This window comes from Cavia porcellus, unplaced genomic scaffold, assembly GCF_034190915.1.
Source record: "Cavia porcellus strain 051 isolate PalLab524CR breed Dunkin Hartley unplaced genomic scaffold, mCavPor4.1 scaffold_12, whole genome shotgun sequence".
NCBI lineage: Eukaryota > Metazoa > Chordata > Mammalia > Rodentia > Caviidae > Cavia > Cavia porcellus.
Window position 1 is genome coordinate 47288150 of NW_026947495.1, and position 14895 is coordinate 47303044.

At 34.9% G+C, this 14895-nt stretch overlaps 1 protein-coding gene across 5 annotated transcripts in view; it reads right to left on the bottom strand.

Annotated features, from left to right (window-relative positions):
• The window catches only part of Ccdc148 (coiled-coil domain containing 148), a 327135-nt gene that overhangs the window by 172075 nt on the left and 140165 nt on the right, over positions 1-14895 (bottom strand). The window lies entirely within an intron of this gene.

The window sequence follows — 14895 nt, forward strand, 5'->3', positions numbered from 1 at the left end:
AAACATAGAAAAGTTATTTGACAGATTAATGATAATTTTTGAAACCTTGGGAAAGATACAGTCATTGAAGACCAAAAAACTCATAAGGCTCCTATTGCTGGTTAGGTTGTTGGGGAAAGGAAATCTTTTAACATTGTTGAGAACGTAAGCTGCTACGACAATGGAATCACTATGGAGTGGTCACTATGGAACAATCACCAGGGAGATTTCTCAAAAAACTAAAAAATAGACATTTCATTTCAACAAACTCTCCTCCCCCTAGATATCTTCCTGAAAGAGGTGAAGATACCATATTACAGCAAACCATGTGTACCCATGTTGATAGCAACACAACTAATTACAGCAAAATCTTTGAAGCAGTCTTTATGTCTATTAACATGTGACCATAAATAAAGATAATTTGATACTTACACACAAGTAAGTACTGCTCTGCAGTAAAGGTGAATAAATTTGAATCATTTGTAGTAAAATGGATGATCCAATTAAGACCTTAATGCTATGTGAAGTAAATCAGACATAGAAGCATAAATATTGCATGATTTCTCTTTAACAATCAATAGCTTAATGAATAAGGCAAAAGAAAAAAATTTAAATCCCTTGAAAGTAATAAAAATAAAAACAAAGCATACCAAAACCTATGGGGTTCAGCAAAAGATGGAAATTTATACAATAGTGCTCATAACAAAAAATTAGAAATATTTCAAATAACTAATGATCCAACTTGAGAAACTAGAAAGACAAGAACCGACCAAATCCAACATTAATAGAAGAAAAGAAATCGCAAAGATCAACCAAAAATGAGATGGAGAATAAAGAAAATACCAAAGATCAGTGAAAGTAAGAATTTATTTTTTAAAAAGATAAAGTGACAAACTCTCTGAACTAAAGAGAAAGAGGAAGATCCAAAATAAATAAAATCAAAGACAAAGATAGACATTACAACTGATACCACAGAAATACAAAGAAATGGGCCTTCTAGGCAAGTGCAACATACCGAGTTTGATTCCCCGTACAAAAAAGAAAAGAAAAGAAATACAAAGAATCATAAAGACTTTTACAGATAATTACACATCAAAAAGTCAGAAAACTGAGAAATGGATAGTTTTCTAGATGCATTAACTTGTCAAACTGAATCATAAGGATATAGAAAACTGAACAGAACAACAACAAGTTACAAGCTTGAATCTTTTCTCTAAAAAAAGAAAAGCCTAGGACCAGATGGCAGAATTTATCAAACCTTTACAGGAAAACTAATGCCAATTTGTCTCAAACTACTCCAAAATATTAAAAGGGCCAATCTGAACTATATAAGCAAAAATCTATTTCAATAAAATAAAAACTCAAAAAAGTGGATATAGAAGTAATATCCCTCAGTATTACCAAGGTTGTAAATGACAAACTCACAGCCTACATCATACTAACGGGGGAAAAGCTGAAGTCATTTCCTCTAAAATTAAGAACAAAATAAGGCGTTCTCTTTTATCTTTCAGTTAGGAAAGTATTGGGCATCTTAGCCAGATAAAGAAAAAGAAATAAAAGGCATCCAAATAGAACACCAAGAAGTGAAATTACTTGTTTGATGACATGATTTTATATATAGAAAAACCTGAGAACTATACCAAAACACTGTCATAACTCATAGGCCAGAATCTGGTAAGGCTGCAAGATACAGGAGCAGCATACATAAATCAGTAACATTTTTGTACACCATTAGTGAAATTATTGAGAAAGAAGTTATGAAAGCAATCTCACCCAAAATAGCCACAAGAGGAAAAAATACCAAAGGACAAATTTAACCAAGGAAATAACAGAATGCAAAGAAACAACCTACAGAATGAGAAAAAAATATTTGCAAATTATTCATCAAACAAGGGATTAATTTCCAGAACATGTAGAAAGAAACTAAAACAATTCAACAGCGAAAAAAAGGAGTTTAATTTTAAAATATGATGACCTAAATACATATTGCTTAAATAAAGATATATATAAATTGCCAACAAATATATGCAAAAGCATTCACCATCACTAATCCATCAGAGAAATACTAATCAATTCTCCCATCCCATACTAACCAGGCCCGACCCTGCTTAGCTTCCGAGATCAGACGAGATCAGGCGCGTTCAGGGTAGTATGGCCGCAAACTCAATTCTCAATAGATATCACTTCACTCCCCTAAAATAGGTACTATCATACTATCACTCCTCTTCACGATGGCCCAGCCTACACTGCAGGATGTTTTGTATTTTTATTTTTTCCTCCTTTTCCTTCAGCCCAAACTCACTGCAGAGCCCACTTTTCCCTTACCCTTCTGATTTTTTTTCTACTTTTAATACCTGTAAAACTCTGCCACCATTTATTCTTGTTTCATTCAATTATTTGTCTGGAACAGAAAGGACCTACAAATCACCTACAAAAAAGACTCCAACATCCCAAACTCTGGTAACATATTTTGGCTTAGCCAGCCAAGAACAACAGGCCCTAAGCTGAGCCATGGGAAAGTGTACGTACCACACCCAACAGATTCCACTGACTTCGCTGCTGCCAGTTTAAAATAGGAACAACTGATCTATTATTGCAACACAGTTTTGGTTCACTATGAGCTAGGAAATGGCAAGAGATGGGTATGAGACGGCAGTTTAAAATACAAGCTTAATCATTTCTGTTTAAAACATAGAAGGTAGAGTGAAATTCCTTATGTTCCAGATTTTGTGCCCCTTTCTCTAAAGAAAAGCCCAGAAACTAGTATTTAGAGTGGCCCCTGAAGAAAAGAGAAGTATTTTCAACAATCCTGTCCTCTAATCCCCATCTGTCTTTCAAGGGAAGAGGGGGAGTATGGGCCTCTCCAATCCGTCTAATAAAGACAACCACACTGGAAGGTCTCCTTGACCACCTTCTTATAATCCTCAGGCCACTAAATCAGTCCCATCCCCTCCAAGTGACTCAGGAACTTCACTAGGGCTTAGTGCCCCAGACGAAGTCAGTGATCCTCAGCCCCTCATTATGCTTAACTTATAGGCAATCATCTATAAAACACAAGCAAGAAATCCTACAACTCCTACAGGTGGTCCATCTTTCCAAGCAGATCACAGTCATCCACTGCAAGAGACACCAAAGAAACACTGGAAACAAAAGGCTAAAAGGGGAGCATAAAGGGCAGTCCTTCAGACTCTAGACTTATTCCCAATTCCTGAGGAACAAGTAAAACCATCTATACTCCCTAGGAAGTTAAATGGGCCTATGACAAGGGGGGGTTAAGAAAGAGACTCCGGTGGTACTTAGAAACAAACTCATTCTTCCTCAAGGGACACAGCGGAAGGCTATAAAGCCCTTAACAATTTTTTCCACACAGGAAAAGATGCTGCATTGGAAATGGTCATTCAAATTTTCATAGGACTAGGACTATCAATAACCACCAGACAGGTCTGCAGAGCTTGCCTGCTCTGTACCTGCAATAACCCTGGCAAGCTCAAACCACTTCCATCGTTAGAATCTGTACAGAGGAGAGAGACATACCCTGAAGAAAACTGGCATTAGACTTTACACACATGCCACCATGTGGGTAATTTACACAGATATTGGTCCTAATTGACACCTTAATAGGCTGAATTGAAGCCTTTTCTATCATTCAGAAAGGTTATGAAGGTAATCAAGATGCTCCTTAAGGAAATTATCCCCAATTTGGATTACCCTAGTCTTTCAGGGTAACAGAAGACTTTTAACTCTCAAATTACCCAGTGTTGCAAAGGCTTTAGGAACTACGTACTATCTCCATTCTACATAGGGACCTCAGCCTTCAGGAAATGTCAAAAGAGCCAACCAGACTGTAAAGCAAGGCTGGCAACTTTGCCAAGAGACTTCTGAGTCCTGCCTCTGATTACTGCCAATAACTCTCATGAGGGCTTATTACACCCCTCAAAACTGGGCTACATATGAGTCTATTTGAGACATTACATAGGAGGCCATTTCTGTTCCCTGTTGTTGTAGCAGACCCAGGGACCACGAACTCTTACAGTATTTTATTAATCTAGGCCAAGTAAGACAAATGTACACAAAAATACACAAATGTATGACAACAGAGTCCTGCCAGATCCTGGCTCAGGGGGACCAGAAAATGTCCATTCTAGAGACCAAGTACTCAAAAATGTTGGAAAGAAGGGACTGTCTCAAACTAAATAAAATCAAAGTGGAAGTGCCCCTTTTTAGTGACCCTGACCACATCCACTGCAGTAAAGGTGGCAGAGATAGATAAATGGATTTGTCTTTGTAAGATAAAGTCATTTCCACATAAACTGTCTGAAGAAAAAGACGACGCAAAAAAAAAAAAAAAAAAGCTACTCCTGTGAGCTTCTGAAAGTCCTGAGTTTTCTTTTCAAAAAGCAAGACTCTGATGTTTCTACAGATAAGTAAACAGGATCTTGCTAAGGCCATGGCTCTCAGATTCTTGATAATTTATCTGACATTTCTTTCTGACATACATTCTTCTCCACAGGAAACATGGAAATCTGACCTGCTCCTCACATTTGAGTTAGCAGTAAGGTTTCTTTTCCTATCAAGCAGAGAGCTTAAAGGCCATTCATTCTTTTCTTGTCCTCTAACAGTTTCTCTCTTCAACTTAGCCTGTGAAGCACAATACCTAAGTAGTTAGAGAACATATAATCCCTGGTAGGTGGGGTCTACAGCCCCGTTCAGGTGGAAGTAGCTATATAGGACAGAGACTCACACCCCCTGAGCACTGCATAAAGAATGACTGGGGATATGTGTTTCTCAGGGTGAAATAGGACAGGAATATAGGGGTCAAGACAAGATCCCAGGGCTCAGGTGTAGAACAATTCTCAGAACCTTGCATGTGGATTTATTGCAAGAAGTTGAGCAAGGTTTTAAAAAGATGGCCTAGACTTACAGCCAGTGTGGGAAAAATGAAAAAGAGGCATCTGTCATCTAGTGCTTGCTACCCTCTTCACAGTAGCTCACCCTAAAATGCAGGGTATGCTTTTGTTTTTATTTTTATTTTTTCCTCAGCCCAAACTCACTTTCCAGAGCTTGTTCCCCCCCCCCACATCCTTCTGGGTTTTTTTTTTCTAATTTTAATAAATGTGAAACTTTGCTACCATTAAGAAAAAATAAGAGTAGCTACTATCAAAAAATAAAAATCACTGATGAGGATATGAAGGAAAAGGAATGTCATTTATTATTGGTAAAAATATAAATGAATACAGCTATTGTGAAACAAGTGTGGGGGTTTCTCAAAGTACTAGAAATAAAACTACCATATGATCAGGATACTAAGTAAATATATCCAAAGGCATTGAAATCAGCAGGTCAGAAAGCTATTTGCACTCCTTTTACTGTAGTACTATTCACAAAAGCCAAGATATGGTTGACCTAAGTGTCTATTAACCAAAGAATGAAGAAAGAAAATGTGATATAGATAGATAGATATACAATGGACTATTACTGAACAATAAAAAGTGGCATTCTGTCATTTACAACAATACTAATGAAACTGGCAGACATTACTTTAAACAAATCAGGCAAATAAAGACAAATACTACATGTTCTCACTTCCATGTGAAAGCTAGTGTTTATCTTAAAGAAACAGAATAGTGGTTGCCAAAGCATGGAAAGGGTATGGGGAAGAAAGGTAGGAAGGAAGAAAGGATAGTGGGTGTGGGGGTGCAATCGAGCAGAAGGAACTCAATATTCTGAAGTAGCCAGTAAAGAAGATCCAAGTTCCAACAGCAGCAAAATAAATGTCTGCAGTAACATATATACCAATTGTTAGTGTGTATATGTATTGAAATTGCACACCGTTCTCCTACATATGCACAATTTCTATGTATAAATTAAAATAAAAGTATACTTTTTCTAAAAAAGGAAGCAAGTATGGACTGCAGTGGTGCTAATACTAAATATTCATAACTGTTATTCTTAAATACAAGTTTCACAAATATATAACATGTATATAAATATAATTAAGCAAAAATCAAACTCTAAGACAACTTTTTGGGGCATCTTGCAGAAATTAGACCCATTTTATCCCTGGGTATGCATACCCAAAAAAGTTTAAAATGTGTTTTATTCCCACAACAAACCCCAAGTAGGGTCAATAATCACCAAATGTGGTTTCTAACTCAAGAAGAGGTATAAAACCACAAAGCAGCTATTTTTGATGATGTATTGATTTTAAAATAAATCTGCTAAAGCTATATGACAAAAAGAAAATTATTGTCTACAACTATTACCCACCACCTACCAAATACAAATTCCGACATCCACTTGGACAATCACCACAGAATGTACCACAAGGGAATGGGAGCAGCGGAGACCAAGCATGATGGCTGAGTGGGTCATCTAACCATTGTGACCGAGGGAACACTTGGAAAATCCAGTAATTATGCTGCTTTTCCTGAGAACTTCCCTCTATATTAATCATCTTGACACAAAACCAACCCAGACCAGAATGCAGACCTGAGACTGGACATGCCCAGGCACGGAAACTTTCCAGTACAGTTTCAGGGGGAAAATACCATCTGGTAATTAGAGTTCCAGTGTTTTAACTTGCGTCCTCTTCAAGTAAGCATGTGTCAGTTATCTAATATGCTCTTTTCCCTTTCTTTTTTCTTGTATTCATTGAGCAACAGTTAAATGGATTACTTTAAATTTTTAAAAAAGACCACACACTGTTTCTTGAGTTCTCCTTTCTGATGCTGGCTTTTATCCATGTCACCCTTTTAAGCAATAGAGAATATAGTTTACTTTGGATCAAGGGAAGATATGGATTTATTATAAAATTATGCATGTATTTATTTCACTTTTGGAAAAATTTTACCTAAGGACATTGATGGGACTATGTTTCATAGGTAAATACAGGAAAAAAGAGTGTATGAGATCTGAACAGGACACTGGTGATATTCATGACAAGATCCAAGATCCAAAATCCTGATCACTAAGTCCAGAATATGAGTCAGATGACAGAAAGCCTAGTGAATAAAATGCAATTGTGTTTACTTTTCTAGAAGATAAAATTTAACAATACTCTCAAAACCTTAGAATTTTTATGCCATTGGACTCGGAGATTCTATTTCTAAGAATTCATCTCAAGAGGATAATCACAGAATTATTCAAAATACAGTAACTAAACAACCTATCTCAGGGTCTTTAAATAAATAACAAAGCATAGAATAAATAATTGTCCACAATAAGTTTAATTTATTTGTTACAATTGTATATTATAATAGTATGTAGCTAATAAAAATATGCTATAAAAGTATTTGATGATGAACTAAAGCATAGAGGTTCAGTAAACATTTATCAAAAAAGGAACAGTACAGAATATGATCTAAATAGAAAAAACAGTAGACATATAGTGTTTTGTATTTTTTATAAATAATATATATAATCTGAAATAATACTGAATTTTACTAGAAGATATTACTGTATGCTGGTAATTTACATTAGTTTTTTTTCTATTTGCTTTTCTTTATTTTAAAATTATCTCTCTAGTAAATATTATTTTATATCAAGAGAAAAATACACAAAACAAAATTCTCATAGTATACTAAGTATATAAAAGGCAAAATGAAAAGGGTTAAATTGGACGAATTCAGTTAAATATGAAATGGCATGCATTGGCAATGCATGTACAGAAGAACAAAATGTGAAAAATATCATGGCATTTAAATAGCATTGATTCAGAGCTCATAAAATAAGAGAATATTAATTGTGAACCAACATTATAAAATTTAATATACCTATCAACAATAAAGTAGAAATTGCTTCTTATCACTCTATAGCCTTTCCACATATTGACTTCAGATCTGACATAGCTAAATGGAGCATCAGATAATTATGCCTCATCTATATGATTAATTTATCCAAATGTGAGGAAATTAAAGCCCAAACTCATCTGAGTCTAAAACAAGCAATTAAACTTGTCTTCATGTTACTAATGAAATATAGCCCAAATAGAATCTAAACAGCTTTGCAAACAAGATAAAGGAAGAAGTTTAACTGCAGTCAGATTGTTTTTTAAATGTGTTTTAGTAAACAAGAACCTCCTTCAAAGTTCTGCTGTCCAAGGCACAGCACCCACATGTGACTTGAAATCTGGTCAGTTCAAATTAAGGTGTGTGGTAAATATAAATTCAAGGGAAAAAATTCAAGATAGGTATATTACTAGTTTCTCTTAGTTCAATGAAAAAAAAAGTTTGTGCTAATAGTTTCAAGAATTTTTTACACTCATATCTTGTACTCTGAATAACTACTTTGAAGATAGCAATATGCAGTGTATTAACTATTGTCACTCTCCTGTTGTTTTGTTTTGAAATTTTGGGTTTTATCCATGAAACTTCAAAATTAAATATATATATGTAAATTCAGAGCAGACTGCCAAAACTTCAGATGAGAAAAAGATCTACTTTAAAGATAACAAAAGGCATTATGGTAGCCATTGTTGATTTCCTACTGTCTTGTTTTGAATACTCCTATATTATATTAACTATTTGTTTTGATTGACTCTATTCTGTCTTATTTTGTTTGGTTTTATTCTCTTTTAAAAAAGAGAATACAATATCTTACTTGTAATTTTAAAATATTGATTGTATGCTGTAATTATATTTAGAACTATTAAATCAAATAAATACATTTTTAAATAAATAGTATTTTATTTTTGTGTTTTCTCATACTTAAAAATTTAAATTATGTATGTGGGTTATATTGTAATTCTATTAAACAGCATTCATCTACAAATCAACTTGGCTTACCAACACCCTAGCACAGGTAAGTTCTTGAAGTAATACTTACAAAGGGAAAGCTTTCTATTTAAATTGGGAGATGAGACTTAATCCTGAACTATTTACCAGCTTGAAAACTGGAGAAATTTCTTACCTTTCTTTTCTTCAACTGACAAACAGAATGTTTTAAATGGAATACATTTAAGATTAGGGTCATGTGTGCTTTTTATCCTGCATAATAGGTACTCATTAAGTATCAACAATCTCCTTCATTCTTCAACTTAGATTTCTTTTGAAAATCCTATATCTTTGCTTTATAAAATAGAACCAATATGCAAAACTTTTGTATAATTTCATCACCTGAGAATAACTCTACTGTTTATTTGTATATATCATCTAATCTTTTTCATAGCTATAGTATTTTCAGAACAAAAGAAAAAAGAGAATTCATGAACTATTTTGTGGTCTGTATGTAGCAACAGAATGCAACAATCTGTGCCATTAAACATTTCATATTAGACGTGTAAGTTCAGTGTTACATTATGTAAATGTATCACACTTGATGAAGCTAATCCACTATTTGTTGGCTATTTCATTAGTTTTGAACATTTTGCTATCATTAAGGAAAAAAACTAGCATTGAATAGTTTAAAGCCAAAAATTTACTTCACTTCTGTGATTATTCTTCAAAAATCAATCTAATGAGATAAATGCTATTCACATTTATATAGATTTTTTGATGGCATAGTGTCAGGCTGTCTTCCAAAAACTTTATATGCCAATTATATAAAAAATGACTATTTTTCCTATATCACTTTTAATCCCAGATAAATTTTTCTTATACACTACCACTCTGATGAGTAAAAATTCATAATATTGTTTTAATTTCCTTTGTTTTTATGAATAGAGAGGTTCATAAGTTTCTCAATCATTTGTATTTAGAATTACTGCCAAGAGTTTTATTTTCATTGTGACATCTCTAACCAGCATCACATACTTAGCAATCTGTGCTTATTCTTCCACTTGTACCCCAAGTCCCAACCTTAGAACATCACTCAGCAATTCCCCTCTCTCTCTGGTAACACCAAAATTTATCTCCTACTGAATTATTCTCATAAGCATCACATACAATACTGGTTCTCCCATTTTAAACAACAGCATAAGCTCGGTCCTGCTTCTTTATTCTCTTCTGCAGATAGACTTCTCAAAAAAGAGTCCATTTGGGCCAGGAATTTAGCTCAGTGGCATTAAGTGCCTACCTGGTAAGCACAAGATTGTGAGTTTGATCCCCAGCACCACAGAAAACAAGCAAACAGAAAGAGATTATATACATTGTCTTCAATTCTTTTCCTCCTATTCCCTCACATTCACTCAAATCAGACACTTGATTTTATTTCTTCAATGAATATGGCCATCAACAACCTTTGTTTTGTTTATTTGTTTGTTGAGACAATGTCTTGTTAAGTAGTTCAGTAAGGCTTTGAACTCACTATATAGCCCAGGCTGGTCTCAAACTCATGGCAATTCTGACTCAGCCGCCATAACTATGTTTAGACCAAACTGGCAATCATCAGTTCCTTTGATCTGATTTAAACCCATCATCTATTCAGTGGGTCACCCCATCCTCTGCCGGTACTGCTGACAGCTCCCTTTTCACTTGCTCTAAAGGACACCATTCTTGGATGTCTTCTGATCTCATAGGCCTTGTATCAGTACCCTTTGTTGGTTTTCCCTCTTCTGACATTGTGATGTTGGCAGATACAAGGGATCAGTCTTATCACATTCATTCTTACTCTGATGACTCACAAATATGTAATTCCAACCCAGATCTCATTTCTGAACTCCAAACCCACAGAACCTACTACCTCTACAAAATCTCCACCCAAAAGCACCAACATGCTCAAACCTGAACATATGCAAAAGCCTGCTTCATCAAGGTCTTGCCCGCTAATGTGGAAGGTAATTCCAACCCCCTAGTCACTCAATGCAAATCAGCACACAGACTGTTCTTGCCATCTTATTCTCACGTGTCACATGAAATCTGTCAGCAGATGCTTTTGATGTTACCTTTAAGATACATTAGTGGCTATTTCTCAGTCCCTTTACTCCCTGATTCATGTCACCATTGTCTCATCTGTGTTACTAATAACCTCCTAAAGGGCAAGTCTTTTCTTGTGTTTTCCCACTTCTGCACCCTGATCTATCTTAAACACAGCAATTGCCAGACTGATCTTGCTACAACATAAGTCAGGTCTTGTCACTGCTCATTCCAACTGTGGATGGCTACAAGGCTCTAAATATCCTGCTACTGAGGTGGTGGGTAACTCAATGATAGAGAGCCCTTGCCCAGCATAGACGGAGACCAGGATGCAATTTCTAGCATCTCCACGCTAAACAAATCAAAATCTCTGCCATCCCTCGTGCTTATGTCCTTGGCCTTACTTTCTAGTACTTTGCTGAGCTGTCACTCAGTTCCTGCCACACTGTCCCTTGGCAGGCACACTCTCAGCTAAGTAAACACTCGGCGGAGGGATTTACCCCAAAATCTGCATGACGAGCTTTCTCAACCCACTTCATGACTTTACTTCAGTGTCACTGCCTCTTACCAGGCCTGTCACCAGACTTATTTCAAAATTGCAATCTGTTCCCCTCAATAGTTCCAGCACTTCTATCTCTCTTAATCTCTAATCTCTGTTTTTCATAGCCCTTATCACCCTCTAACATACTACTATGCATAACTTACTTATATTTACACTTTTGAGTCTCCTATATGCTTCATAGGTACAGAGATAATTGTCTTATTTTATGTTAGTGAATGTTCAGCATTGGCTTAAAATGCAAAGAAACCCTCCCCCCTTATCTCCTTCACACCCTTTTGGCTGCTTCATTATTCAATTAATTAGCAAAGTACCTTTATATCTTAGGAATGTTGATATTTTATGTCTGGCATGTTGCCAATGCTTTTCTCTTGTTTAATTTTACCCTTTTCAATCTTCTTGTTTTGAAAATAGTTTCTTTTAGAGGAGTAAATATATTCCTATCATTCAAAATTCACAAAGAACAATGAACAGGAGATATAACAATTCTCCCTTACACCTTATCCCTCAGGCATCTAATCTTCTCCCCAGAGAGAATGAATGTCATCAATTTTCATATATTGTTTCAGACAGACAGATGCAAATATTTGATGTGAGGGTATGTTTATGTTTACTCTTCCCTGTTTTATATAGTATGTACTGTATATTGCTTTGTTGCTTAACTCTCAGACAAACCCTCAAATATTGCTCCAGATCAATGAATCAAGTTCTTATGTGTTTTTATCTATAGACTAATGTCATATAAATGTACAATAATCCATAGAATTAGTCTTTATTAAGATTTGTTTTCAATCTTTTTGTTACTGCATTAAATGATACTAAAAATGAATCAGTGTATACATATTTGTATGATATGCAGTGTACCCTGCTTCACAAACTTAATTCTTTGATATGGCCATTTTCCATTTTGGTTCTAGTAGTTGGACACCATGAGAATTCTCATGGATTGTGTACATACAAATGTGCCTGTGACAATGAGTATGTGTATCCTTCCATTATCATCGTACGCTACAGTGACTTAGATTTTTAGTTCTTCACAGCTAAAAACATCCCTAATTTAGCACAACTGCTACTTAGAATTCACAACTTATATAGGATCACAATACTCTACCTCTAGTAATTCCCCATTTTCAAATATTGTTATTAAATAATTTATGTCTATAGAGAAGTTTGGTAGCATTTCCAACCACAAATATTGCATATCCTTTGTCTTAATAATTTCCACATATCAAGAATAATTTCCCTGTAAGCTAGAACTTATAAGATGAATATTACAATCGAACATGTACTTTATTTTGCCAGTGATGATAGTATATTTGTATTCTTTACAGTCACACACTACCAATGAATGCCCACCACCTCTATCTTTGTCAAAACATTCCTTTTATTCTATTTCATCTCGAGAGAACTGTTTCTGAAAATTAATTCAGTTCTTATCAGTGCTTCATTATTCACTTCCAGCATATTAATATTTTCTAAAGTTTACATGTGACTTTTATTTAGTTGGGGTACACGTTTATATGTTTCTCCTCCCAAACATGCCAAGCCTTTTCAGAGACTAGTTTTTATTACTACATATTATCAGCACATAACAGTTATTTCATCATGGGGAGTTGGTACATGTAGACTAATCTGTCTGTTGAATCTCCTATCAGCAGGTTTGCAGAGCCCACTATATACTTTTCAATAAATATTCATCAAGTAAGACACATCACCAATTATATAAAATATATTCTGAATAATTATTTGGCAAAAAGACTATTAAACTAGAATTTGTGAACCTGATATTTCTCCACAGTACATTTGTACTGCCCAGTAACATGGCTTAACATTCTTTCCTTTATTGTTTTCTCCCTCAATCCAACTCACTTAAAGCACACTATGTATGCAAAGCATTAGGTGTTAAGGACACAGACATAGCTAATAAATTACTTTGTCCTCAAAAAGTTTATAGTCTAATTATTTCACCTTCTTTCTTAGAATGCTCTTCCTTCTCATTTACTACCTGTGCTAACCTATCTATTGTCAAAACTCATAGCTAACTTTACTTCCTCCATCAAGGCCTTCTAGTTCATTGTCAATCATTCTTCCCATTGCAGAAATATCAGCACATCATGTATGTTCATCTAATTCTCTTCAGGAATTTTGATTTAGTTATAATCCCAACTTTTTGTTGGAGAGGCGCAGGGTTGTATGAAGGTAGAATGAAAATTGAGTTCAGCATAAAGAAAGGGGACGGTGAGGAAGAGCTCTTACTGGGAAGAAGTGACCTGAGGCTACCAAGGCAAATTCCACTATATTTAAGAGATGCAAACCTAGAGATGCTGCACATTCAGTTTTTCTGGAGGAGAAGGGGTCATGGGGGCAGAAAGATTTTGGCCCAGCAACTTTTTTTGAAATAATAAAGAATTTATCTCCTTCAGAGCCACAGCTAATCAGTCTGACTATGATAACTCCCCCTCTACCAAGCAAAAATCCATGCCTGATGGGTTCTAGAATCTCTTTAACAAGATTGGGGTGGGAGCAGAAAGACAACAGTCATTTTAAAATCTGAGATTTAAATGCATGGTTGAGCTAATACTTCAACTGCAACTGAGATCCAGTTACAAGATAGTCAGGCAACAAATGTACATGATACATTGATAACTTATTTCTTAGCTTTATCACAAGGTAAGAAAGAAGAAAGTAAGGGCAAGAAGTAGGGACAGAGCGGTTCTCAGAGAATCCAGAGATGCTTGACTGGAGGAACATGAGAACATCCTCCAGAAATGTCATGAGGAAGCTAAGGCCATGAATGGCCCTGACTTCTCCTCTGATTGGCTCTGTCATCAGCAAGGTGCTAATGTAATGAATAGCTGTAATGTAAGAGTTTGTATCTAGAAGCTATCAATACAGAAATCTACTTGGTACCATAGATTCAAGGTTTTCCTTGTATATTTCTTCATACAAGTAATTTCATAGGAAAGAGTTGCATTCACACCAATTAATAAGAAATATAAGACGTAAAAATTTTGTTATACTCTTTGTCTTCCATTTCAAAATTAATAAACTTTTAATTTTCTATAAGTCTATCCCTTTAGTGATTTTCCCTTCTTTTCATACATAAGTACTTTAGAGAAAATTTTTGAAACAAGTATCATGGAACAAGAAGCAGAAATCTAAATCAGGTCATGAATCTGAGTCAAGGTGGCATATCTGGATAATATGTCGTCATTTATGTGAATTATAATATAGAAGACACTGCAGAAGATGACCACTGCCAAAACTAAATTTTAAATCATTGACCATTTTGTCATTTAGAAGAGGCTTTCATTCTCAGGGTACAATCAAAAGCCAATTTTCTCAAGAAAAATTTCTTCTACAAAAGAAAGTTTTCAAAAAGTTGGAAATATATTCTGTGTTCACCACAGGATAAAATTGCTATTGATTATAAATAACTAAATTCCATGAGTACATTTTCCATAAAATTACTTGCCGTCAGTGATGACTTGTAAATTCTCTCTTAGAAGGGTTTATATATTAAGATAAATATTTGTAGTTAATTGAAAATCCATATTTTAAAATAGT